The sequence below is a fragment of the Amphiura filiformis genome, chromosome 5, assembly GCF_039555335.1.
Source record: "Amphiura filiformis chromosome 5, Afil_fr2py, whole genome shotgun sequence".
Classification (NCBI taxonomy): Eukaryota; Metazoa; Echinodermata; class Ophiuroidea; order Amphilepidida; family Amphiuridae; genus Amphiura; species Amphiura filiformis.
Genome location: NC_092632.1, coordinates 5,711,584 through 5,737,367, shown reverse-complemented (window position 1 = coordinate 5,737,367; position 25,784 = coordinate 5,711,584). Strand labels below are relative to the sequence as shown.

Below are 25,784 nucleotides of genomic sequence, written 5' to 3'. Positions count from 1 at the left end.
TTTTTACATAAAGTTTTGAATTTCACTATGACTCTACATACCATTTTGGTTTTAACGTTTTCCTTATTGGACCGAAAGTCGCCATTGATCGACAAAAATACAAGCCCAATATAACATCATGGACTTCTTCTGATGAAGATGTGTGTCACACATCAAGAATCAAACTTAACTTTTGGAAACTTTTGCATACCTCTCCATTTATGTCAAAAATAGTTTTGTTCTTGTATAACAGCACATGAAACATTTTCTCCCAGAATACTGATGTGTTCCATTTCGTCAACACACCCACCTACCCACTAGTTCCACTTGAGTGAGAGCATCAAGGCATACAAAGTGTGTGAGATGAAACCTGTATCTCTCACACTCAAGTGTGGGTGTATTGAGTAAATATAGCATTTTGGTTGGATTGTATTACTGAACAATTAAACATATTACTTAACATTTCAATAAGTTATTTACATATCTTGAACAACCTGTTAACAGATTTCAAATAACAGTTCTTCAGTAGTTGTTAAACAGCATGGCTTGAATAAGTAGGACTTATGTTTCCACAGATAAATCAATATCAGTGGGCTGAGCTACTCTAGTGAGTGTCATCTTCAAAAATCTAAGTACAGCATTAAGCATCATTTGAAATTTGAAACAATGTTTTAACAGTGTAAGGTTGCAGGGTATCATCATGCTGACACGTGACAGCCCTATATATAGTGTAATAACAAAATGTGCAGTATTACATTACCATGACTCTTACTTATCTCAGTCTGCATGATGCTTACACACCTACGCCTACTACTCATTACAAGCCTGGAGGGAGTCATTTACTCTTAAGCTTATCTATACACGCCTTCAGGGAGTCATTTACTCTTAAGCCTTATCTATACACGCCTTCAGGGAGTCATTTACACTTGAGCTTGTCACTTTATTTTGTTACAAACTTGAAGTACAAAGTATGGTCTAAACAAGAATATTTTTCACACAGACTGCTGATCTTTTTGTTTGTTTAAGGCAGCTGTGTACTCTAGACATTGTTTCTTTCCCGAAATTGAGTTTTTTTATATGTTTGTACTTTGTTATGTTTTTTATAAATACAAGGAATGAAAATCCAGATTTGTAAACTCCAACTGCAATATTTTAAGGATTTTATTTCACTATTCCACTCGTGTTTGAAATTGAAAAGGAAAGAAAATCTTTGTTGTACCAGCAGGGTACACGCAAGCATAACAACTCATTGCGCGTGATCGTGCAATTTGTTAACGCACAAATACGCTTACGATACGCCGACGCTTATCTGCATGCTGCTTGGCGCATCTTATGGAAACACCACGGAAGCACAAAAACCTAGTGGTCAAATGGCTCCATTTTAGCTGATAAAATGTGGGGGTTTTTTCAAGTTCTTTCCCCCGATTTAAATATCAAGTTATGAATGGATTTCGCTCAAACTTCTCAAGGGGCCGTGGATTTACCCCATGTTTATGTAATGTAAGGTAGAAAAATAAAAACTGCCGCATTCTCCTGTGAGATTCGATGAAAGTGCAAAATGTGACCACTTTAAACTTCAACGGCCATTATTTCAATGTTCATTTTCTCTGTAAAATGACGATTTAGGTACACAATAACTCAATAAATACAGCATCTATAGGTAAGCAAATATGATCATCGTAAAAAGCATGATCGACTCAAGAAACCGTTTCTCATTTTTTTATATTTTGGTCTATTTCCGATTTTAGGCATCATTTTGTGCAAATAGGCGTTTGTGAATTTTAAAAAGTTCAATTTGATGCCTTATATGGTCAATATCTCAAAAAATTAGGCCAATATCAAAAAAAAAAAAACCGCTTTTTGGAATGGAGCCTCAAGATTGAGCTAAAAACAAAATAAAATATTTTGGAAAGAGTGTTTTTTGTTATGATGTACCTAACAAATATTGCCAAAAACTCACTTTTTTGTGATTTTCTTCAAAATTGTTGTTTTTACCCCAAATCTGTATTTATATTAAGATTTATTGAAGTCTTGCCTTCATAAAAATGTATACTTTTATATGTCTTGCGCGAATAATTACAAAGTTATTGCACTTTTACTACATGCATGTCTGAGAGTACACAGCTACCTTAATGTTTACTATATTCAGCCATTTTGGACACACATGTTTGGATATGTGCAACATTCAGTGCAACTTTATTTTTAACAAAAAAAGCCTAAATAATATCCATACAACAACACTGGAATTATGGAAACTTTTAGGCTTTACTACTGCTAAATTGTTTGTCTAAAGTATATAAAAGTATCCATATTTAGAATGGCAAAAACTTGATTAATCCAACTGTGATGTCAGATATTTTTATGTAAAAATGCTTACTTCTGGAAAAAATCATAAAAAGGCATAATATTGACCAAAATATTATTGGACAATATTAAAAAAATCTTCAATTATATTTTGTTATGATTTCATATGAAGATCCAGGCATGCCTTTTTCACTTTGTTTAATCTAAAACAATTTCACCAAAATGGTTGAAATTTTGCAACCATTTTTTTGTATGCTTTTCTCCAAATTGAGCATTTTTCAACCATTTTTAGTGGATATCTCTAAGTTACAGTTGGTCAATATTTTTAAATAAATAAAAAAGTTCCTAGGTATTTATAACTAGTTTTTGAAAATTAATAAGCAAAAAAGTTTACCAAAGATTTTTTTGGTTATACTTTCAAAAAATATATTGGGTCAAAATTATGCTCGATGACTTTCTCCAAAACTGTGCAAATCTGATGTTATTAATGCTATGCTAATGTTACAATTGTTTTAAAGAAGTAAATGTTATCCAAACGGTTCCATTTCAAGCTATTACAGCACATCACATCAAAGCTTCCATTGGGTGCCCATTCCATTTATAAATGAATTTTTTTTATCTCCATTTATTTGAGAAAATGGGCTAGTCCAGTTGAAATCAATACACCCCATGGAAGACATGAAAATAATCTCCCACACAGAGGAGTATAGATTTCTAATGTGTGGATGATCACGGTTATGTCTTCCATGGGGTGTGTATGGATTTCACCTGGAATAGCCATTATCCTGAATACAGAAGTCATTACACTGAAGCTGAATTCACACATCCTATTGCATTTCAACATTTAATGTCATGATTTTAATTTCCCTCATGATAAACAGCAACACTGCAAGTCTTGTCCCGGCAATGAAATACTCTAACAAAGCAATGCAAGGCATCAATAACCGCTTCATAAAGCCACCACACTCAAATCCCAGCACGCCTCGGGTAATCGGCCAGGGACCTCCCGCTCTGCCGTTTCTCATGCATGGATTATCACACCAAAGCTACCGGCAAACAAGAAGCCCCTCGCAATATTTCATAAATGCCGTTAAACGTCCCTGTACAACAAACACCAATATTGTGGCATTCTCACTTGATAACCTAATGGTATTGAACATGGATTTATGTTGCCAGTCTGCATAATGCTACTCAAGCATAAGTCTTCATTTTAGAAATTGAATATTTTGTACCAAACCCGTTCAATAAAGGCAGTGTCAACATTGGAAAGTTACAAAACGGAGGATTTTATATCTTATTATCATTACTAAAATTAATAGTCTTTTATTGAATACAGGTAACACATTTTGGGGCAAGGTTGAGCCTCAGGTTAAATAGGACGGTGTAGCACAGTGGTTAAGGTACTCACTTCTGGTGCATAAGGTCCTGGGTTCAATTCCTGGCACACTGGGCAGTGGCAACTTGCTGGGGTATTGACTTGGGAAAAAAATTTGAATTTAAAGGCCCATTCAGTGATTTGCTCATCCAGATGATCGTAAAAATCATCAAAATTCAGATTTTGGTACATTTGTCATTGTCATAGATGTGCTAACATAGCCTGCTAGTGGTTCAGCTGAAAGCCTTGTATAAAGACAAAATAATGGAATTTGTGTGAATCTGTAATTTATATACTGACAGTATTTAAATTAGCTACATGTATTTGAATGGGTTCAAACTTAGTCAATACTGCGGTTTCCTTCGTTATTTGCCAAATTTTCATTTCAAAAATACCAAATGACAATTTGAATGACTTATCCTTCACTTTTAAGCAATTTATAATTTTTTTTTTTACACTTGCGCTGGGATCACTGAATGGGTCTTTAATTGGTCTTCTTCTTCTTTTGTGTCCTTACATCAAACTGTTCTTATCCACTGAGAAACACACTTTTGTGCCCGTTGAGAAAAATTGCGCCAGATCGCCTGTCGTCACAGGATCTTCCAAAAGCGGGCATTCCAGCAGATGCTGCATCGTCTGTGGCTCTTGTCCACAATCACACATGGTCGGGCCACTGATGTATCCCCATTTGTGAAGGGTATCCTTGCAACGCCCAACACCGGTTGGAGGCGGTTAAGGCATCTCCAGTTTGCCCAGACTTCGTTTGCTCCTGGAGGTAGTGATTCTGTGGGTTGAATCCCCATCTCAGTGGTGACTGCTTCAGATGAAAGCCTTTCTTTCCACATCTGGGTGCGAGCCTCTGATGATGTTGTTTGCAGAGGGAGGGTGCTTGTGATGAAGCTTTTCCTTGACTTCAACCGTCTGGTTGGTGGTGTGTGGTTGAAGAGGGGGTGTCTTACGTCCGTGGTCTGTTTACGGTGTTCCTCTTTGTTTGCCACAGCTCTCCAGATGTCAGGTGGTGCGATACCTGCCAAGAGGTAGACCTTGTCCATGTTGGTAGGCCTTAGACATCCTGTGATGGAGCGGCAGCTTGCGTTGAGTGCAGAGTCTAGCTTCCTAGCATGTGATGATCTCTCCCAAGCAGGACATGCGTATTCCGCGTTGGAGAAACTCAAAGCCAGTGCTGTTGATCTGATGGTATCTGGGCTAGCACCCCATCTGGTGTTGGCAAGTTTGCGCAAGATGTTGTTGCGTGTGCTGACCTTGGCCTTGGTCTTCTCCACGTGGGCCTTGTAGGATAGGCATCGATCTAGTGTGACCCCGAGGTACACTGGGTTAGGGCAGAAAGGGAGCTTGGTACCAGACCAGGTGATGTTCAACTGTCGCTGGCTTCCTTGTTGATAAGGTGGAAGGCACAGACCTGGGTCTTCCCTGGGTTTATGCTGCAGTTGATTCTCGTCGTAGTACTCTCATAGTCCAGTCAGTGTATCTGTCAGAGTGTCTTCGATCACCTCAAAGCTGGTACTGTGGCTGGTTACGCACAAGTCATCTGCATATATAAACCGCTTGGTTTGGCTGTCAACTGGCTGGTCGTTAGTATAGATGTTGTATAGCAGAGGAGCTAGGACACTTCCTTGGGGAGTCCGTTTCGTTGTCTGCGCCATCGGCTTCGCTTCCCTCCTAGTTCAACAAAGAACCTTCTGTTCTGGAGCAGGGTTTGTAGAAGCCTGGTGAGGTGAACATCCTTAGTCATCTCAAGCACTTTGGCAAGTAGCCGGTGATGGTTGACGGTGTCATAAGCTGCAGAAAGGTCAACGAAGACAGCACCTGTGATCTGCCCTCTCTCAAATCCATCCTCAATGTGTTGGGTGAGGTTTAGCAGCTGGCTGGTTGTTGATTTCCCTGGGCGGAAGCCAGCTTGTTCAGGGATCAGTAGACCATCTACATGTGACGCAAGGCGGTTCATGATGAGCTTCTCAAACAGCTTGTAGCTATGGCATAGCAGAGATATTGGTCTGAAGCTCTTTGCCTCTGATGGGTCCTTTCCTGGTTTCAGGAGTGCTATCACTCGTGTCCATCGCCAGATCTTCGGGATTTTGTGGCTGCGCATGCATTCATTGAAGAACTGGAGGAGCCATTCCTTTGTACGTGGTCCAAAGTGTTTCATCTGTTCAACAGAGACATCATCCAGTCCGCATGCTTTTCCATTCTTCAGGCTGGTGATTCCCTCTTCCAGCTCATCCATTGAGAAGGGGTTGGTGAAACCTTGGTCTTCATTATATTTGTTCCAATCCACTTGAACCTTCGGATGTTTTGTGGTTGTTTTCCCATTCAGGAGGAGTTGGTGGGCTACCTGGTTAGCGGTGGTGTTGTAGTGTTGTTCAGCTTCTCTTGGATCGTTGCTCAGTTTCCGAATGTCCTTTAATTGGTAACATGTGTAGATTAAATTCAGAATTCCACTCTTCTTGAAATTGGGTGAATGAACCATGAGAATACCCTGTCCTTCAGGTGGGAAGTTGAGTGTTGGTTCTATGTACAGAGAGTAATACCTATGTATCACAGTCAGTTTTGAAAAGAGCAGTTTCAAATAATCCAGATTGTCCCAATCCATGGTTACATCCAAAGAGGGCCTATATATGGAAAGCAATGACTGACACTGAGTAAAGGTTACACTCTATATAATATAAAATATTGCGTCTTCTAGGGGAGTCATCTGGAACCCCAGTCTGTATAGTAGTTAAATCCAAGTCATATAAGTCATACAAGTCTGAAGAGCACTCTCTGTATTTCCTAGCACTGGATATGCAACTATTAATACCAATTTCTACAGGATCCTCCCAAATGTTTGTTTGCCATACCCTGTTCAATCCTTAAAAAATGTAGTTATCCATAGATAGATAGATAGATCAATTTCATGAAGGAAAAAATACTTATCAAATTTTTCAAACAGAGATTTAAAAAAAAAAACCAATCCACTGAAAACCCAATCCACTGAAAAAAAACCAATCCACTGATTTTTTTTCAAATAGAGATTTAAAAAGACATTTAATTTTTTGGAATTCTTAATATTATTCATACTTGGCTATTTTTGTCATGTTATGCCCCTCCCTCCTCCCCGGTGCTGCCACTGTTTGTCTGCTACTGACGACACATGTAAGAATCAAGAAAAATTTCACCCTTTTATGTCAGTCTCATCTGGGCAAATTACCCTTGGCACTTTATACCAGAATAAGTCACCATTTTGAATATTGCAAGAAAAATTACCATTATGACTAAGACTTTGATTTGGTAAAGAATCAGGATGATGAGATAAACCCCTCTCACGATAAATGAATAGATATAATATATATATAAGAAGTCAAGTCTCTTGAAACATCCTCACCACATCAATGAAACTTGTAAATGCTTGTGACATTCCCGCCCACATGGTTAAAAAAACATAAAGGTACATCACGTTGTAGCCCTCAGGTTACGAGGATCAACACAGTGCATTATAAAAGAGCTCTCTGTTGTTTAGCTGACATAGGCCTGAATGGAAACTGCTATGAGTCTACAAAAAAGGGTATGGATCATTTGGTTGCTGTGAAATCATTGGTACTCCTCTTCCTGCGGAAAGAAAGGGGCTTTAAGGGTAGACGAGGTATTGTTGGTCGAAGCAGCCAACAACAACAAAAATCGATTTTCATTATCTAAATCAATATATTAATTGGAAAATAACACTTTGATGTTTTGCAAATGTTCATTCTACAAATCATGTACTTTGAAAACTTGTTTGATTTATTCATGTGAATGAGTTATGAACGTTTTACATAAGTGTTGTTGTTTCTGAACTCTTTGCAACATAACTCAAGAACCACAGGACCTATAAAAGTATATCTGTGATATTTGAATTCTTCTACACACTCGCTATGAAATGATCAATACAATTTTTGCCAAAGCCCACTACCGTTCGCAAGATGCTGTGAACTACCAGATCACAACAGTTTAAAATAGTTGCTAACCTTAAAAGGAGTTTGCTGGGTTGCCAACTTGCCACGACTAAACCAAGAGTCCAACACTTTTCCTTTACAGTAAAAACAAAGTGAAAATAGCCTTTTGCGGGATCCAAAGAGACTGGAAATTGTCTCTGATTTATTACTTTTAGTGCAATTCTCTGATACCCCTACTTGGATTTGGTCCACAATGCAGCAGCAAATCTGACACCTTTTCTGGGAGTTTGAATGACAGGTTTTGAATTTGATAATATCTCCTGCAATTCCACTAGTCGCACACCTTTTGTGTAATCATGACAATTCAACTCAATTTCAATCAGAGTCTCTCTACAATTTGGGGGAAAAAGCTCTTGCACAGGGCAAATCTCATTTTCAGAGTGCATAAATTGGGACATATGTCGGGCCTATAGAGTGAACACTGGTTCTAAGATACCCCTCTGGGCACAGACTTAATGTGGATTACGTGCCATTTCAAGCATATACCTACAACAGGAGACTTACAAAGATACCCCAATTCTGATGCTGTAATCCAATTGTGAATACATCAAATGATGATAGCAATTTATGTTCAAATATGTCAGCTTATCGATCTCCTAAAAGCTTTTTTGTAACATTCTCAAAAATCAAAGAATTAAGAGAAAAACAATATGCTTATATACGTTTAGATTTAAAAATAATAATTTCTTAAATTACATAAAGCTTTCAAAATGTTTGAAGCAATCAACATTACATGAACTTACAAAGAAGTCAGATTTATGGACCTGTTAAACTTTTTGTATCGCCCACATATTTCATAAAGTTACAAGACTATTTTTCTCTGTGTTTTTAGCGAATCCAGGGACCAAATTCTTGTAACACTGAGAATTAAAGGATATACTGCGCACAGAAAGTATCTGTACACTTATAACAAAAGCAATATCTTAAAGACAATAAACCCACAAAGATCTGTGAATAATTCTGCTAAACCTAAATTACCAAATAAAGTTATGATCCACAAATAAGTTCATCAATAGATGGATAATTTTGTTATATGTATTTTGACACCTCATTTGACACAATGTGACTTTATTCAGTCAAGTTACCAATTTACATGGAAAATGAGAGCAATTTAAAAGTGGCACATTTGGGATATTTCAGGGTGATTCCCGCCAGCTTTTGTAGTAGGCTCATAATAGCATGACATATTCAACACATACTCGCTGTGCTCATAACACTGGTCTACAAATTGTCAAAACATTTTGGTATCTGAAATGAAACATGTCTCCCTTGGTCAATTTTGGGCTCCGGAACACGATATGACCATTAAAAAACCTGATTAGCTAAAGTTTTTAAGAATTTTGAGGTTCAATATTTTACATAGAAACATATAGGAGCAATACACAATGTGGTAGGTCTACATACATTTTATGTACATACAATCACACAGATTATGAAGATTCAACTCGACGCTTCTTTGGCTGTCTCTTATACTCAATATCTTGTTAATGTCCAACAGAAGTTTGCCCACAATGATGGGCTCCATTTGCCCTGATAGCGTTTCTCCATAGCTGTGATATCCTGGTGGAAACATTCACCATGTTCATCACTGACTGCACCACAGTTGACTGGAAATTAATCCAAGTGGGAGTGAAGGAAATGGATCTTTAAGGACATATTGCAGCCCAGCTTTTGATAGGACAGCAGCATGTCTTCAACAAGTTGTTGGTAATTGTCAGCTTTGTTGTTGCCAAGGAGATTGTTAGCAACTTGGCGAAAAGCATTCAATGCTTTCTTCTCCTTACCGCGTATGATACGGCCAAACTCTTCATCTTTCAAAAGTTCACGGATTTGAGGACCAACAAACACACCCTCTTTAATTTTTGCTTCACTCAGCCTTGGGAATTTAGTACCAAGGTACTGGAATGCTGCTCCTGTCTTGACCATAGCCTTAACAAAGTTCTTCATGAGTCCCAGTATGATATGTAAGGGTGGTAGTAAAACTTTGCCTGGGTCTATAAGTGAAAGGCGTTGCACACTTTTCGTTCCAGGTTCCAGTAATTGACGGAGAGGCCAATCTCGTTGAAGGTAGTGAGAAGATCTTGCTCGACTATCCCATTCACAGAGAAAACAGCAATACTTTGTGTAACCTTGCTGGAGCCCAAGCAAGATAGCAATGACTTTCAGGTCACCACAAATCTGCCATTGATACTTTTTTGTCATAGTTGATGCATTTCAAATGTTGCATCATATTGTCATATGTTTCTTTTATGTGGACTGCATGGCCAACTGGAATGGATGGTAAAACATTGCCAACATGTAATACAAGGCGGTTCTCGAACCACGAGTCTCGCCTGCTTTTGTGACCGCCTGCTTTTGCGATAACTGTTGGTAGAGAGGTAAATGAATTTGGCGGTTATCGGCTGGGCACGATTATCTGGCCGATGGTAACTGTACCCACCAAGTTTCATGCCCATGCAACAGTTTTTACTAATATGACCTCAGATGACCCCTGATGGCCCTGAAATGACCTTCTAAAATTTTGGCTCTAAATGTTGACTGTACCCCTCGTGCTAAGTTTCATGCCCATACGACAGTTTTTACTAATTTGACCTCAGATGACCCCTGGTGGCCTCGAAATGACCTTCCAAAAATTTGGCTTTAAATGTTGACTGTACCCATCAAGTTTCATGCCCATACGAAGTTTTTACTAATTTGTCCTCAGATGACCCCTGGTGACTTCGACATTACCTTCCAAATATTTGGCTTTAAATGTTGACTGTACCCACCAAGTTCCATGTCCATCCAACAGTTTTTACTAATTTGACCTCAGATGAGCCCTGGTGACCTCAAAATGACCTTCCAAAAATTTGGCTTGAAATGTTGACTGTACCCACCAAGTTTCATGTCCATACGACAGTTTTACTAATTTGACCTCAGATGACCCCTGGTGACCCCAAAATGACCTTCCAAAAATTTGGCTTTAAATGTTGACTGTACCCACCAAGTTTCATGTCCATACGACAGTTTTTACTAATTTGACCTCAGATGACCCCTGGTGACCCCAAAATGACCTTCCAAAAATTTGGCTTTAAATGATGACTGTACCCACCAAGTTTCATGCCCATACGAAGTTTTTAATAACTTGACCTCAGATGACCCCTGAGTGACCTCGGATGACCCCGTAATGACCTTCCAAAAATTTGGCAAAACCAAAGAACTATTTCATCAAAGTAATAAATCAAAACAGAAAGATGCTTCCTTTACGAGTTATCACTCATTGAAAGTGCTACTTTGCTATACTTTACATGGAAAGCGACTATCTTAAAGTCGTCATATTTCCTTAATTACATGACCGATCAAGCTGTTATTGGGATATGTGATGCACAGTTGAAAATTAATTATTAAAAGATTTGGTGACCTCAGTTGACCTTTGACCTTGTATGTGACCTTTGACCTCATGAAAATCTAATCAGGTCGAGTACCTCTGGCCACGGAACTCCCCGCCAATTTACGTCTCTGTACCCCATACGGATCTCCAGATAGTCTGTTCGCGAGGTATTTTGCTTATTACGCATATATTATGCAAATTAGGTACTTAATTACCATATTTTACGCTCAAAATCTAATCAGGTCGAGAACCTCTGGCCCCGCTACTCCCCACCAAGTTACGTCACTGTACCCCATACGAATCTCCAGATAAGCTGTTCACAAGGGTTTTTGCTTGATACGCATCAAATACGCATAAATTATGCAAATTAGGTACTTAATTAGCATATTTTGCGCTGAAAATCTAATCAGGTCGATTATTTTTGGTCACGCTACTCCCTACCAAGTTACGTTACTGTACCCCATAACGGATCTCCAGATAATCTGTTCACAAGGTATTTTGCTTATTACGCATAAATTATGCAAATTAGGTACTTAATTACCATATTTTGCGCTCAAAATCTAATCAGGTCGACACCCTCTGGTCATGCTACCCCTATAAAGTTTCATCATCATAGCACTTACGGTTCTCAAGATAACGCGTTCACAAGCTTTTTCCGAACACACACACGCACGCACGCACACCCCCACACACACACCCCCACACACACGGACACACCCCCACCATAGTGATTACTAAGTCTCTCCCTGAACATTCAGGCGAGACAAAAACTGCTTTAAGACTCAATATTGATATGTCAATGAAAAGTCTCCACTCATTATGATTATGTGTAATGTTGAGGGCTTCCATTAAACCATCAACATCATTACAGGCTACCAAATCACCTTCCATGATGAAGAATGGAGTATAATCTTTTTGGCGGTTGCGAAAGTCAGTCACTTTAACATCATCTTCAAGAAGATTCCACTGCTGTAATCTAGAACCCAATAGTTCAGCCTTGCATTTTGGTAGTTCCAATTAAGTGTCTGACAAGGTCATTCAATTCACTTTGGCTTATCACTCCCTATATTGCCTATTGTTGGCACATAGTATACCACAGGGGTTGTGTATCTTTAAAACAAGAGCTAATGAGCATTTTTAAACATCATTTTTGGAATAAAATTAGTCAAGATTGACTACTTTTATTTCAGATACTTTTTGGCTGTAGACCAGTGATATAATTAGTGTTTCAAGAGAAAAGTCTATATCTTTGTCCCTTTTGAAATGCTCTCTTTTTTCATTCAAATTGGTTTATGAGGTATCAAAATATGCAGAACCAAATTGTCCATCTATTGACTACTTTATTTGATAATTCAAGGTTTTTAATATATTGCTTTTATTTTAAGTGTACAGATACTTTTTGTGTGCATTATAGTAGACAAGCTGTATCACCCTCTCTATACTGTGGGACTGATTTGCCATTGTATAAACAATTAAGGCTATGACCACAACCACCTTAGTGTCTTAGCAATTTTAAGTATTCCAGCTTAAAATCCCCTTGAAATGCTTGAATACTAATGTATTACATTCTCTATAGCACTGCATTTTCCAAAAGGGGCATTGATTTGAGGTCATTAATTCCCATTGAAAACTGCAAACAGTAATCCTAAGTTATTCTTCCAGCAGCATCAGGGGAATGTCAGAGTGCTTCATGCACAAGACAGAACAGTAGTGTATCAGGAATATTTCTAAATGACCAAAATCATACATTGCGCTACATTTGCAATAAAACTGTCAAATGTTTTAACATTTGACAGTTTTATTGCAAATTAAAAGGGGAATTACATACATTTGATGCAAAATATTGTACTTTTTCAATTATTTACAGGTATAAATGATGTTTCTGCTATAATTGGGAGGGCGGTTAGTGTAGTGGTCTTTTCACTCGCTTCTCACCACTGTGGCCGGGGTTCAATTCCCCGCGGTGCCACATGTGAGTTTGGTTGCCGATCCGTACTCGTCCTTGCAGGTTTTTCTCCGGGTGCTCCGGTTTTCCTCCTGCATCTAAAATCGGACCTCTTCCCATATCCCTGTCCCGTGATATCCGGATGGCATCCCTTGAATTCAGTTGCCTCTGAGCACTATTGGGTTTAGCCTGGCTTCGGCCGAATGTTATAAATAAATCCACCAAAAAAACGTTGACAACGTAAAGAAAGCAGCAAGTTTAAAAAGCCCCCACCTCGGCTCACTTTTTAAACTTGGTCCCATTTGTAAAAGATACTGATTTAAACTTTGTCATAATTATCAACTTAAAACATTTCCAGAAGTGTTATGTATCTTTAATGTGCCGATGCGATATTAAGTTGTTAGCATTCTGGAACGATCAGAAAGGTTATTATGTTGTTCTTGGCCAATATCCTATATGTGACACAATCTGGTCCATGGGGGCCAAAGGCGGCAAATTTGAAACTGAGATAAAGGCAAAACTATGGAGTGAAAAAACAATAAAATACATAAGAAAATAGACATTAAAAATTTCATAACTTTAAAACCAAGTATGTGAGACCTTTTGTGTTTGCAGTAAATGATAGCCTTTTGTATTTATAATGTAATAATTACAGTAACTCAATTTTCAAAAATGCCTCCTTTGGCCCCCGCACACCGACACCGCCTGGCTAATAATTATTTGGTGCAGAAGGGACACTAAAATGAATACACGGGATCGATACGTGAATTGCTATGCACGATTTTGATATCAGACGAAAATCTTCTGATACCGGGTTAGAAAATGATGAATATCTCCCGTCATGATTTTTTTCTCAAGAAACCAGATTTGGTCTCATAAACTTGGAAATACGTGTTGAACAGATATGATAGTCGCTAGAATGCGCTTTGAAAATTGGCCGTGCGCTTTGAACTCAAAATTTGACCATTTTATATTGCGTTGGTCCTGTTATGGACTACAGCGTGCAGCGTGTAGTACAGCTGCACTCACTGTAGGCAGTATAAAAGTCGATGACCATTGACCTCAATGGGGTAATACAAGCTTAATCACGCACAACCAAGATCGATTACCCGGCTATTGTGAGTAGCCTTAGTTATGTCCCTCGACTAATTATTAGTTTAAAAGAGCTTTAAAGGTTTGAACCAAATGGCTAATCGTGGCTGTGGATTTAACCTACCATGGCGATTCCTGCCATGAAGATATAGGGTCGAAGACACTGTGCCCCGTGGACCAGATCGTGTCACATATATGTTTTGTTTTATAATAAGTAGGCATGTTATTTGCCATGATGCTATTGTTTAAACGTTAAAAACACAGATTTGCTGTTGATATTCAAAATGGGACCAAGTTTCAAAAAGTGAGCCGAGGTGGGGGCTTTTTAAACTTGCTGCTTTCTTTACGTTGTCAACGTTTTTTTTGGTGGATTTTATTTCTTTTTATGAATGTAGCCAAGCAGCTTTAAGTTTGGAAAGTCATCGGGTTAGGAAGTACTCCATAAAACGAATAAAACGAAACATAGATGTTTGAAATTATATGTTATCCTTGATTTATGACAGTAAATAATTTAATAAAACTTTATCAGCCGTTTATTTTTAAAACTTGCTGGTCACAGCTACCGCGTGACTAATGTTAATAGGGATACATATACATTTTAATAAACTTTATTCAAGGCAACTAAGAAAATGTAAAAATGAACAACACATACCCAATGTTGACGATGCCAGCGAGACACAGAGTAAGTGCGATTAACTTCAAATTGAAGCTGAGAAATGCGTGTATATGTAGCAAGGCTTATACTACGGAAGCGTCTAAGTGCCACGACATAGCAAGATAATTATGTTTTAATGATTGTAGTTTTTGTAGCCCTTGGTAATCTAGTTGGATATCCAAATTTCGCGGTTGATAGTTCTTTGTAGCCCTATGGGCAATCTAGTTGGATTTCCTATTAGCGGCGGTTGTTGGCGGTCTTTCGCGGTTTGTAGTTTTAATTTTCCTCATTCTTCATGCCAACCATGATTGTGGTTTTGTAGCCCTCTAAGTGGGCAATCTAGTTGGATATCCAAATTTCGCGGTTGATAGTTCTTTGTAGCCCTGCGGGGCAATCTAGTTGGATTTCCCTATTAAGCGGCAGTTGTTGGCGGTATTTCGCGGTTTGTAGTTTTAATTTCCCTCATTCTTCATGCCAACCATGATTGTGGTTTTGTAGCCCTGCGGGGCAATCTAGTTGGATATCCAAATTTCGCGGTTGATAGTTCTTTGCAGCCCTGCGGGGCAATCTAGTTGGATTTCCCTATTAAGCGGCGGTTGTTGGCGGTCTTTCGCGGTTTGTAGTTTTAATTTCCCTCATTCTTCATGCCAACCATGATTGTGGTTTTGTAGCCCTATGGGCAATCTAGTTGGATATCCAAATTTCGCGGTTGATAGTTCTTTGTAGCCCTCAAGGGCAATCTAGTTGGATTTCCTATTAAGCGGCAGTTGTTGGCGGTATTTAGCGGTTTGTAGTTTTAATTTCCCTCATTCTTCAAGCCCTGCTCTCTATCGGGGTTCCGTGTGTCTGTGGTGGGGACAGTCCTCCTTTTAATAGGCATTTGGGTATTTTTGCCGCTTTGCTAATTTGCCTTTACGTAACTATGACTTTAGTGGCCTTCCATATTTGGTTGTATCTTTTTGGATACGTTTTTGTCCCTGCTGGCCTTCCATACTATAATCATTTTTCACACCTACAGAGTGTATGCAATAAACCAACCGGAACGGTATAACAATTGAAATGACTGTCATGTTGGAATACAGTTCTACGATAGCTGAACATGAAAAAGGCGACAGGTCTCTAGATCGATTCAACAACCATTCATACATATCACATGTTTTATTATCCTATTATCATGCGAATCGCCCCGTGGTAGGACAGAACTAAAAATGAGAAAAATATTGGTAAGATCTTGCTTTGATAAAAAAAAAAAATATCATAATAGCACTGGATGATTAAAATTGTGTTATCCTTGATTAATGACAATAAAATTATTGTTTAATAAAATATTGAAAATATAAGTTGGTCATCGGATTTCGAACTCGAGTCCCCGGATTAGGAGTTCAATGCCTTAACCATTACACCACGAGACTCGGCTGCAAAATAGCGTGTCGATGTACAATATTTATTATATGAATTCATGTGTCGTCCGAAAAGAACAAAAGAATTGTGAAAAACTTGATTTTTTGGCTTAACGGGGTTCGAATTTGTATGTACGGTATTTCAGAAATTGCTAGGGTATAATTGGAAGTGAAGCTGAAAAAGTAGTGTGAAGGTGATAACCAGGTAGACCTGTAGCAGTGTCTAAAAATTCTGGATCAGTATGATTTGCAACTAATTTTCGCTATGAAATACCGCGTGAAATGGAAGCAAAAATATTTGTTTATTACGAACAATGATTGACAAGATATTACACCTGGGACTGTAAATAACATTTAGCATGGTTTTAGATACATTTTGTACCCAGCGAAAAATAACATCGAACAATAGAAGTCAAGTGTTTTAATGTTAGCTGTAAATATAGTCTCCCGTGAGCATCTGTTATTAGTCTTCTTTATCAGTCTTTTTTTTAAAAACTTGCTGGTCACGGCTACCGCGTGACTCTAATATAAATAAATAATTTTAGCAAAAACTAGACTGGTTTGGATGAATTTTGCATTTTTCTGACCATCCGACTTGGCGATTAATACACCACTTGATAATCGGCGATTATCAAGTGGTGTCAGATTAAAGTGTTATTTTATAGGAGACTATAGAATTACATTTTCCCCTTACAATGTTATTCTTATCCCAACACTAGCCTTCCCTGCATTGAGATTGTTGCAGTACCTTCTTATGAGCAGGAGATTTAAAAGTAAATGCTAAGTCTCTTGACAATTTTAAACAGCATTGAAAGTGACACAGAACACACACACAGACAATGGGTGACCTTTTACAAGCTGAGTGTGACGCATGATATCCAGGATGCACAATGTCAGTTCATCAATTCACTACTGAGTATTTACATGGGTCAATGAACTGAGGCCAAAGGGATTTGAATATAACATTAGCTAACTTTATTACAACAGTACCTTAATCAGCTGCAAAATTCTGACCTCTTGCGAGTATTAGTATAGCCGGGCCATTTATCACCTTATGGCCCTCTGGCATGCTGGGATAGCAATCGCAAAATAAGTGAATGCACTCCGGAAACCTTACATTGAGGAACTACTTTATCAACAATGATGACACTTACAAATTCATACTGAATTAGATATAAATATCTAGCCAATAGCAAGGCCTTCAACAATGAAGTGTAAATGTCAGGGTGAAAATGTACACAATACAAACACAGAGATGTAACACAAGAATATTATGTTCTGTATGAATACTATGACTGAGTAATATACTACTTAGCTTGGTCACTCAGCCCTAGGGAGATGCAGCATATTGTATGCATGTATATCTTGTGCCGTAATGAACTTTTCAATTTCGTTTTAAAATATGCATACCAATGAATGTCAATAAAGCTAAAATAAAATGTGAAATGAAGCATTTAAGTGTGAAATGAAAGAACTGGTAAAAGATAAATGCACTCTGCCAAAAATATCTTGACAAGTGCAAAGTAAGACTTTGATAGCATTTAAGATGTAGATTTAAGCTTAACCTAACAGTCCATCTGCTTTTTGGCAAAGGGAAAGGAAAGAAGGAAGTAAGGAAGAAAGAAGATGAAGACAAAAGTTGTCTTCTTCTTCTTTATGCAAATAGCCTCCCTAACTTTGCACTGGATAAGCTTGTGTTCTCTACAGATGACAGTTACATCCCCAGGTATGGACTACATTCCATCTCTCTGCTGTGTACTGCAATAGCTGAGGTCATCTTTATCACACCCACTGTAATGAATGCAATAGATAGCACGACACTGATCTTTCTATATGAGTTTTATCTATCACCAAATTCCAGAAATGGTAGACTATCAACCAGTCAACATCCAGCTACCACCTGCTAATGATGGAAAGGACTTATACGGAATAGAAAAGTGAGTGTTGAAAACTTGTTTCAAACCTTTATGTACATGTCTATCACCCACAACGGCGTTCATTCTATAGTGTGTCTCATTTTAAGATAAGACTGATGCCATGTTCGATTTTGTAGTGGATGATTCAAATCAGTGTGTTTATGTGATTGCATCACCAAGATACGGAAAAAATTGCCCTTCTACATGTGTGTATACATACAGCCTGTGGGATTAGGTTTGAATTTTAATCTGCCACTGCATTATCCAACATGGCATTAACTTTCATTTTTTCATGTTTGAAGCAATCAACATTACATGAACTTACAAAGAAGTCAGATTTGTTGACCTGTTAAAACTTTTTGTATCGCCCACATATTTTATAAAGTTACAAGACCATTTTTCTCTGTGTTTTTAGCGAATCAAGTGACCAAATTCTTGTAACACAGTGAATTAAAGGATATACAGCGCATAAAAAGTATCTGTACACTTGTAACAAAAGCAATATCTTAAAGACAATAAACCCACAAAGATCTGTGAATAATTCTGCTAAACCTATATTACCAAATAAAGTTATGATCCGCAAATAAGTTCATCAATAGATGGATAATGTATTTTGACACCTCATTTGGCACAATGTGACTTTATTCAGTCAAGTTACCAATTTACATGGAAAATGAGAGCAATTTAAAAGTGGCACATTTGGGATATTTCAGGGTGATTCCCACCAGCTTTTGTAGCAGGCTCATAATAGCATGACATATTCAACACATACTCGCTGTGCTCATAATTAGTGTGTTTCAAGAGAAAAGTCTATATCTTTGTCCCTTTTGAAATGCTCTCTTGTTTCATTCAAATTGGTTTATGAAGTATCAAAATATGCAGAACCAAATTGTCCATCTATTGACTACTTTATTTGGTAATTCAAGGTCTTTAATATATTGCTTTTATTTTTGTGTGCATTATAGTAGACAAGCTGTATCACCCTCTCTATACTGTGGGACTGATTTGCCATTGTATAAACCATTAAGGCTATGACCACAACCACCTTATTGTCTTAGCAATTTTAAGTATTTCAGCTTAAAATCCCCTTGAATACTAATGTATTGCATTCTCTCTAGCACTGTATTTTCCAAAGGGGGCATTGATTAAAGGTCATTAATTCCCGTTGAAAACTACAACCAATAATCCCAAGTTATTCTTCCAGCATCATCAGGGGAATGCCAGAGTGCTTCATGCACAAGACAGAACAGTAGAACAGTAGTGTATCAGGAATATTTCTAAATGACCAAAAACATATATATTGCACTACATTTGCAATAAAACTGTCAAATGTTAAGGGGAATTACACACATTTGATGCAAAATATTGTACTTTTTCAATTATTTACAGGTATAAATGATGTTTCTGCTATAATTGGGAGGGCGGTTAGTGTAGTGGTCTTCTCACTCACTTCTCACCACTGTGGCCGGGGTTCAATTCCCCGCGGTGCCACATGTGAGTTTGGTTGCCGATCCGTACTCGCCCTTGCAGGTTTTTCTCCGGTGCTCCGGTGGTTTTCCTCCTGCATCTAAAATCGGACCTCTTCCCATATTCCTGTCCTGTGATATCCGGATGGCATCCCTTGAATTTAGTTGCCTCTGAGCACTATTGGGTTTAGCCTGGCTTCGGCCGAATGTTATAAATAAATATAAATAAATAATTTTAGCAAAAACTAGACTGGTTTGGATGAATGTTGCATTTTTCTGACCATCCGACTTGGCGATTAATACACCACTTGATAATCGGCGATTATCAAGTGGTGTCAGATTTGGTGTCAAATTTCCATTGCAAAAAGTGTTATTTTATAGGAGACTATAGAATTACATTTTCCCCTTACAATGTTATTCTTATCCCAACACTAGCCTTCCCTGTATTGAGATTGTTGCAGTACCTTCTTATGACCAGGAGATTTAAAAGTAAATGCTAAGTCTCCTGACAATTTTAAACGGCATTGAAAGTGACACAGAACACACACACAGACAATGGGTGACCTTTTACAAGCTGAGTGTGACGCATGATATCCAGGATGCACAATGTCAGTTCATCAATTCACTACTGAGTATTTACATGGGTCAATGAACTGAGGCCAAAGGGATTTGAATATAACATTAGCTAACTTTATTACAACAGTACCTTAATCAGCTGCAAAATTCTGACCTCTTGAGAGTACTAGTATAGCCGGGCCATTTATCACCTTGTGGCCCTCTGGCATGCTGGGATAGCAATCGCAAAATAAGTGAATGCACTCCGGAAACCTTACATTGAGGAACTACTTTATCAACAATGATGACACTTACAAATTCATACTGAATTAGATATAAATATCTAGCCAATAGCAAGGCCTTCAACAAAGAAGTGTAAATGTCAGGGTGAAAATGTACACAATACAAACACAGAGATGTAACACAAGAATATTATGCTCTGTATGAATACTTTGACTGAGTAATATACTACTTAGCTTGGTCACTCAGCCCTAGGGAGATGCAGCATATTGTATGCATGTATATATTGTGCCGTGATGAACTTTTCAATTTTGGTTTTAAAATATGCGTACTAATGAATGTCAATAAAGCTAAAATAAAATGTGAAATGAAGCATTTAGGTGTGAAACGAAAGAACTGGTAAAAGATAAATGCACTCTGCCAAAAAATATCTTGACAAGTGCAAAGTAAGACTTTGATAGCATTTAGAATTCATTCCTTATCAAAGAACAATGGGATCAGACACATGACAATTAATAGTGTTTTGTTTCACTTCTGGAGAGCTCATCCTACCTCCTTTTCAAAATTGCCAAGTGAGATTTTATACGGACATATTTGCAGAGTGTAGATTTAAGCTTAACCTAACAGTCCATCTGCTTTTTGGCAAAGGGCAAGAAAAGAAGAAAGTAAGGAAGAAAGAAGATGAAGAGAACAGTTGTTTTCTCCTTCTTTATGCAAATAGCATCCCTAACTTTGCACTGGATAAGCTTGTCTTCTCTACAGATGACAGTGACATGGACTAAATTCCATCTCTCTGCAATAGCTGAGGCTATCATACCCACTGTAAGGAATGCAATAGATAGCACCACACTGATCTTTCTATATGAGTCTTATCTATCACCAAATTCCAGAAATGGTAGACTATCAACAAGTCAACATCCAGCTACCACCTGCTAATGATGGAAAGGACTTATACGGAATAGAAAAGTGAGTGTTGAAAACTTGTTTCAAACCTTTATGTACATGTCTATCACCCACAACGGCATTCATTCTATAGTGTGTCTCATTTTAAGATGAGAGTAACGCTATGTTCGATTTTGTAGTGGTTGATTCAAAATCAGTGTAATTATGTGGTTGCGTCACCAGGATACGGAAAAAACCACCCTTCTACATGTGTGTATACAGCCTGTGGGATAAGGTTTGAATTTGAATATGCCACTGCAATATCCAACATGGCGTTACTTTCATTTTTAGATGAGACACACTTTAGTCTTAAATACTTTGAGATTCATACTTTTAGGGGTGGGCATTATATCATAATAGGCACAAAAGGCTTGTAAATTTGACAGCCTTTCATAAGTCTATTATAAAGGACCTGTCTCTTTTAACTTGGCCAAATCAATTTGGACCACATCCACTTATCCACATCTATCAGGTGCGGTTACTACTGGCCATTGTGAGGATATAATCACTATCCCTACGGCTTGAACCATGATCTTTATTAAGGGCTTTAATGTATTCTCTATGTGATCAGCTTCAAAATGGATAGTGTTCAAAAGTCTTCCGTGGGATAGCATAATGATTGGCAATGCCTTGCACAATGCCATGGTTGAATTGGGTTGCAGATGTCATAGTGCCTAGTTGTGATCTAGAATGGCAAGTGTAATAGGGTCAGTGGCCTGACAAGAATGGCAGTCTCATTATCATTGGTGTTTGTGTGTCATGTAATCAATATGAAATCATGTGGTTAGTTATGACTACTACATAACCAAAATAAAAATCTTCATCCTTCAAAAGATATGACAAGGTACATAGATGAAATAATGCTTTGGACTCTTTTGTTGGGTTTATTCTCAAATGCTGACTACTGCTATTGTGCTATCTACTGAGGATAACAACACTACACCATGGTCACCCTCAAGGGTCTGTCAATGACTCTGGCAATCATCAATATGTTATCTACTGAAGGCAGCCACAGTGGTCACACATTAATCCTGGCTACTATCATACAATATGGTCACACAGACCCACAAAATCTGCCACTTACTGCACTGCTATGTACTGAATATAGCAATGCTACAATATGGTCACCCACAAAGATCTGTCAATGATTCTGCTAATTACTACACTGCTATCTAATGAAGATAGCAATACTACAAGGTCACCCACAAAGATCTGTCAATGATTCTGCTAATCACTGCACTGCTATCTAATGAAGATAGCAATGCTACAATATAGTCACCTGCAAAGATCTGTAAATGATTCTACCAACAACTGCTATCTACTGAGGATAGTAACACTTCATAGAGGTCAACCATAAATATGTCAGTAATTTGGTCTACTATCATAATGCTATCTACTGAAGATAGCCATGATACGCTATTGTCTCCAACAATAATCAAACAATGATGGCCACTATCAAACTGTTATTTACTGATGATAGCAATGCTACTACTATTGTCACCCTTGAGGATCTGCCAATGATTCTGGTGATCACAAATCTACTGAAGATAGCAAAACTACAAAGCTATATGTATCCATCAGAAATTCTGACATATACTGAAGATATCAATGTTACCTGCCTGGTGGTGATCTATGAAGATAATTATAAGATACTCGTATGGCACTCTGCCATATACTGAAGATATCAATGTTACCTGGTGGTGTTCTCTTGTGATGAAAACCTCTTATATGCTGAAGATAGCAAAACTGCACAATAGTTTTAAAAGGTGCATAAATTACACACAATACAAATGGGTTGATTTCTTATTTTTGGATATCGAAGAAGATATTCTAGCACTGCCCAATTATTGTATACACATTAAAGGTGTGTTATTTTGTGCCTTTCTTAAAAAAAGGATATGAATAGTAATTAGCACACACATCAAATTGCCATATCAAAGGACTTCCTCTCCTCAACCTTGCAATTTAAATTTTGAAGAAAGAAAAAGATGCAAGTTTAATTTCCATCAAACTGCTGAAACAGGTGCAGACTTAAGCATTGATTGATAAACAACAGGTGCCAAATTTGCTTAGAAAAAGATGATATTCCTCGGTTCCAAAGGCAAAATGTTTAGATTTTTCACAATGCCCTCCAAATAACCGATGCACAGTTATTAACCTCTAAATATGGTCACACAGACCCACAAAATCTGCCACTTACTGCACTGCTATGTACTGAAGATAGTAATACTGCAATATGGTCACCCACAAAGACCTGTCAATGATTCTGCTAATTACTGCACTGCTATCTAAGGAAGATAGCAATGCTATGATATAGTCATGCACAAAGATCTGTCAATGATTCTGCTAATTACTGCACTGCTATCTAATGAAGATAGCAATGGTACAATATGGTCACCCACAAATATTTGTCAATGATTCTGCTAATTCCTGTACCGCTATCTAATGAAGATAGCAATGGTACAATATGGTCACCCACAAAGATCTGTCAATGATTCTGCTAATTACTGCACTGCTATCTATTAAAGATAGCAATGCTACAATATTGTTACCCACAAAGATTTGTCAATGATTCTGCTAATTACTGCACTGCTATCTAATGAAGATAGCAATGGTACAATATGGTCACCCACAAAGATCTGTCAATGATTCTGCTAATTACTGCACTGCTATCTAATGAAGATAGCAATACTATGATATAGTCATGCACAAAGATCTGTCAATGATTCTGCTAATTACTGCACTGCTATCTAATGAATATAGCAATGCTACAATATAGTCATGCACAAAGATCTGTCAAAGATTCTGCTAATTACTGCACTGCTATCTAATGAAGATAGCAATGCTACAATATAGTCACCTGCAAAGATCTGTAAATGATTCTACCAATAACTGCTATCTACTGAGGATAGTAACACTTCATAGAGGTCAACCATAAATATGTCAGTAATTTGGTCTACTATCATAATGCTATCTCTACTGAAGATAGCCATGATACGCTATTGTCTCCAACAATAATCAAACAATGATGGCCACTATCAAACTGTTATTTACTGATGATAGCAATGCTACTACTATTGTCACCCTTGAGGATCTGCCAATGATTCTGGTGATCACAAATCTACTGAAGATAGCAAACTACAAAGCTATATGTATCCATCCGAAATTCTGCCATATACTGAAGATATCAATGTTACCTGGTGGTGTTCTCTTGTGATGAAAACCTCTTATATGCTGAAGATAGCAAAACTGCACAATAGTTTTAAAAGGTGCATAAATTACACACAATACAAATGGGTTGATTTCTTATTTTTGGATATCGAAGAAGATATTCTAGCACTGCCCAATTATTGTATACACATTAAAGGTGTGTTATTTCGTGCCTTTCTTAAAAAAAGGATATGAATAGTAATTAGCACACACATCAAATTGCCATATCAAAGGACTTCCTCTCCTTCAACTTGGCAATTTAGATTTTGAAGAAAGAAAAAGATGCAAGTTTAATTTCCATCAAACTGCTGAAACAGGTGCAGACTTAAGCATTGGTTGATAAACAACAGGTGCCAAATTTGCTCAGAAAAAGAAGAACAACATTTTAACAACTACGAGTACATTAAAAAAAAAATACATTTACACCAGTACAAACATTCTTGGCATTGGTTCAGTATTTTTGAGATGGGCATTGTTTCAAAGGAATATTAAATTGACTGCAATTTTGGTTTTAATTCACCAAGCATGTGCATGCATGATGATGTTTATCTTAGTTGTGTAATGCAAAATTGCACATATGAATTGTTTAATAGGTACACACAGACTGCCGGCATTCAGGGATAGTTAGCAATCATTTATTCATAACATGGCTAATTTATAGATGAGTTAGAGCAATTAAAGGTATCTAAGTTATACCGTATAACTTGGTGGTCAATAGACCATTTTCCCAATATCCCATAATGCACTATTTAAATGGTTATATATTTCCATCTCGACACATACAATAACTGACAAAAGAATATGCTGCCAAAAGTACCTCTTGGAATCCTGTGTTTATTGATACTGGTATTGGAAAAAAAGGCCTATTATCAAATATACTACGATCAACTCATAATAGGCAAGAATTATTTGGTTCTGTGCTTGTCAATATAGTCCCAACTTATGCCTGAGTAAACTCACAAAAGCATTGTTCAGTCAAGCAATACGCAAAGCGTGGTTCGCGTAGGTGGTGTGCCAAGCTGTTAGTACGATATTCTATATCAATCCACGATGAGTCTCGCCGATTATAAGCTGATCAAAGTATAGTAATCATTCAGTGAAGCTTAAAATCAAATCCAACTAAAGTCAACCAATTTTGATATTCTTAACAGAATTAAGCTTACTGCAAATGAGCTGTTCCAGTTGAAATCCATACACCCCCTATGGAAGACATGACCTTAATCTTCCACACAGGGAGTGTGAATTTCAAATGGGGTTACATGAACAAGTGACTCCATTTGAAATATACAGTGTGGGTGATTAAGGTCTTGCATATGGGGTGAATGGATTTCAACTGGCACAGCCCA

General features: G+C 37.7%; 1 protein-coding gene across 1 annotated transcript in view; it reads right to left on the bottom strand.

Annotated features, from left to right (window-relative positions):
• Positions 1-25,784, bottom strand: part of LOC140152528 (arginine-hydroxylase NDUFAF5, mitochondrial-like) — a 421,297-nt gene that overhangs the window by 263,326 nt on the left and 132,187 nt on the right. The window lies entirely within an intron of this gene.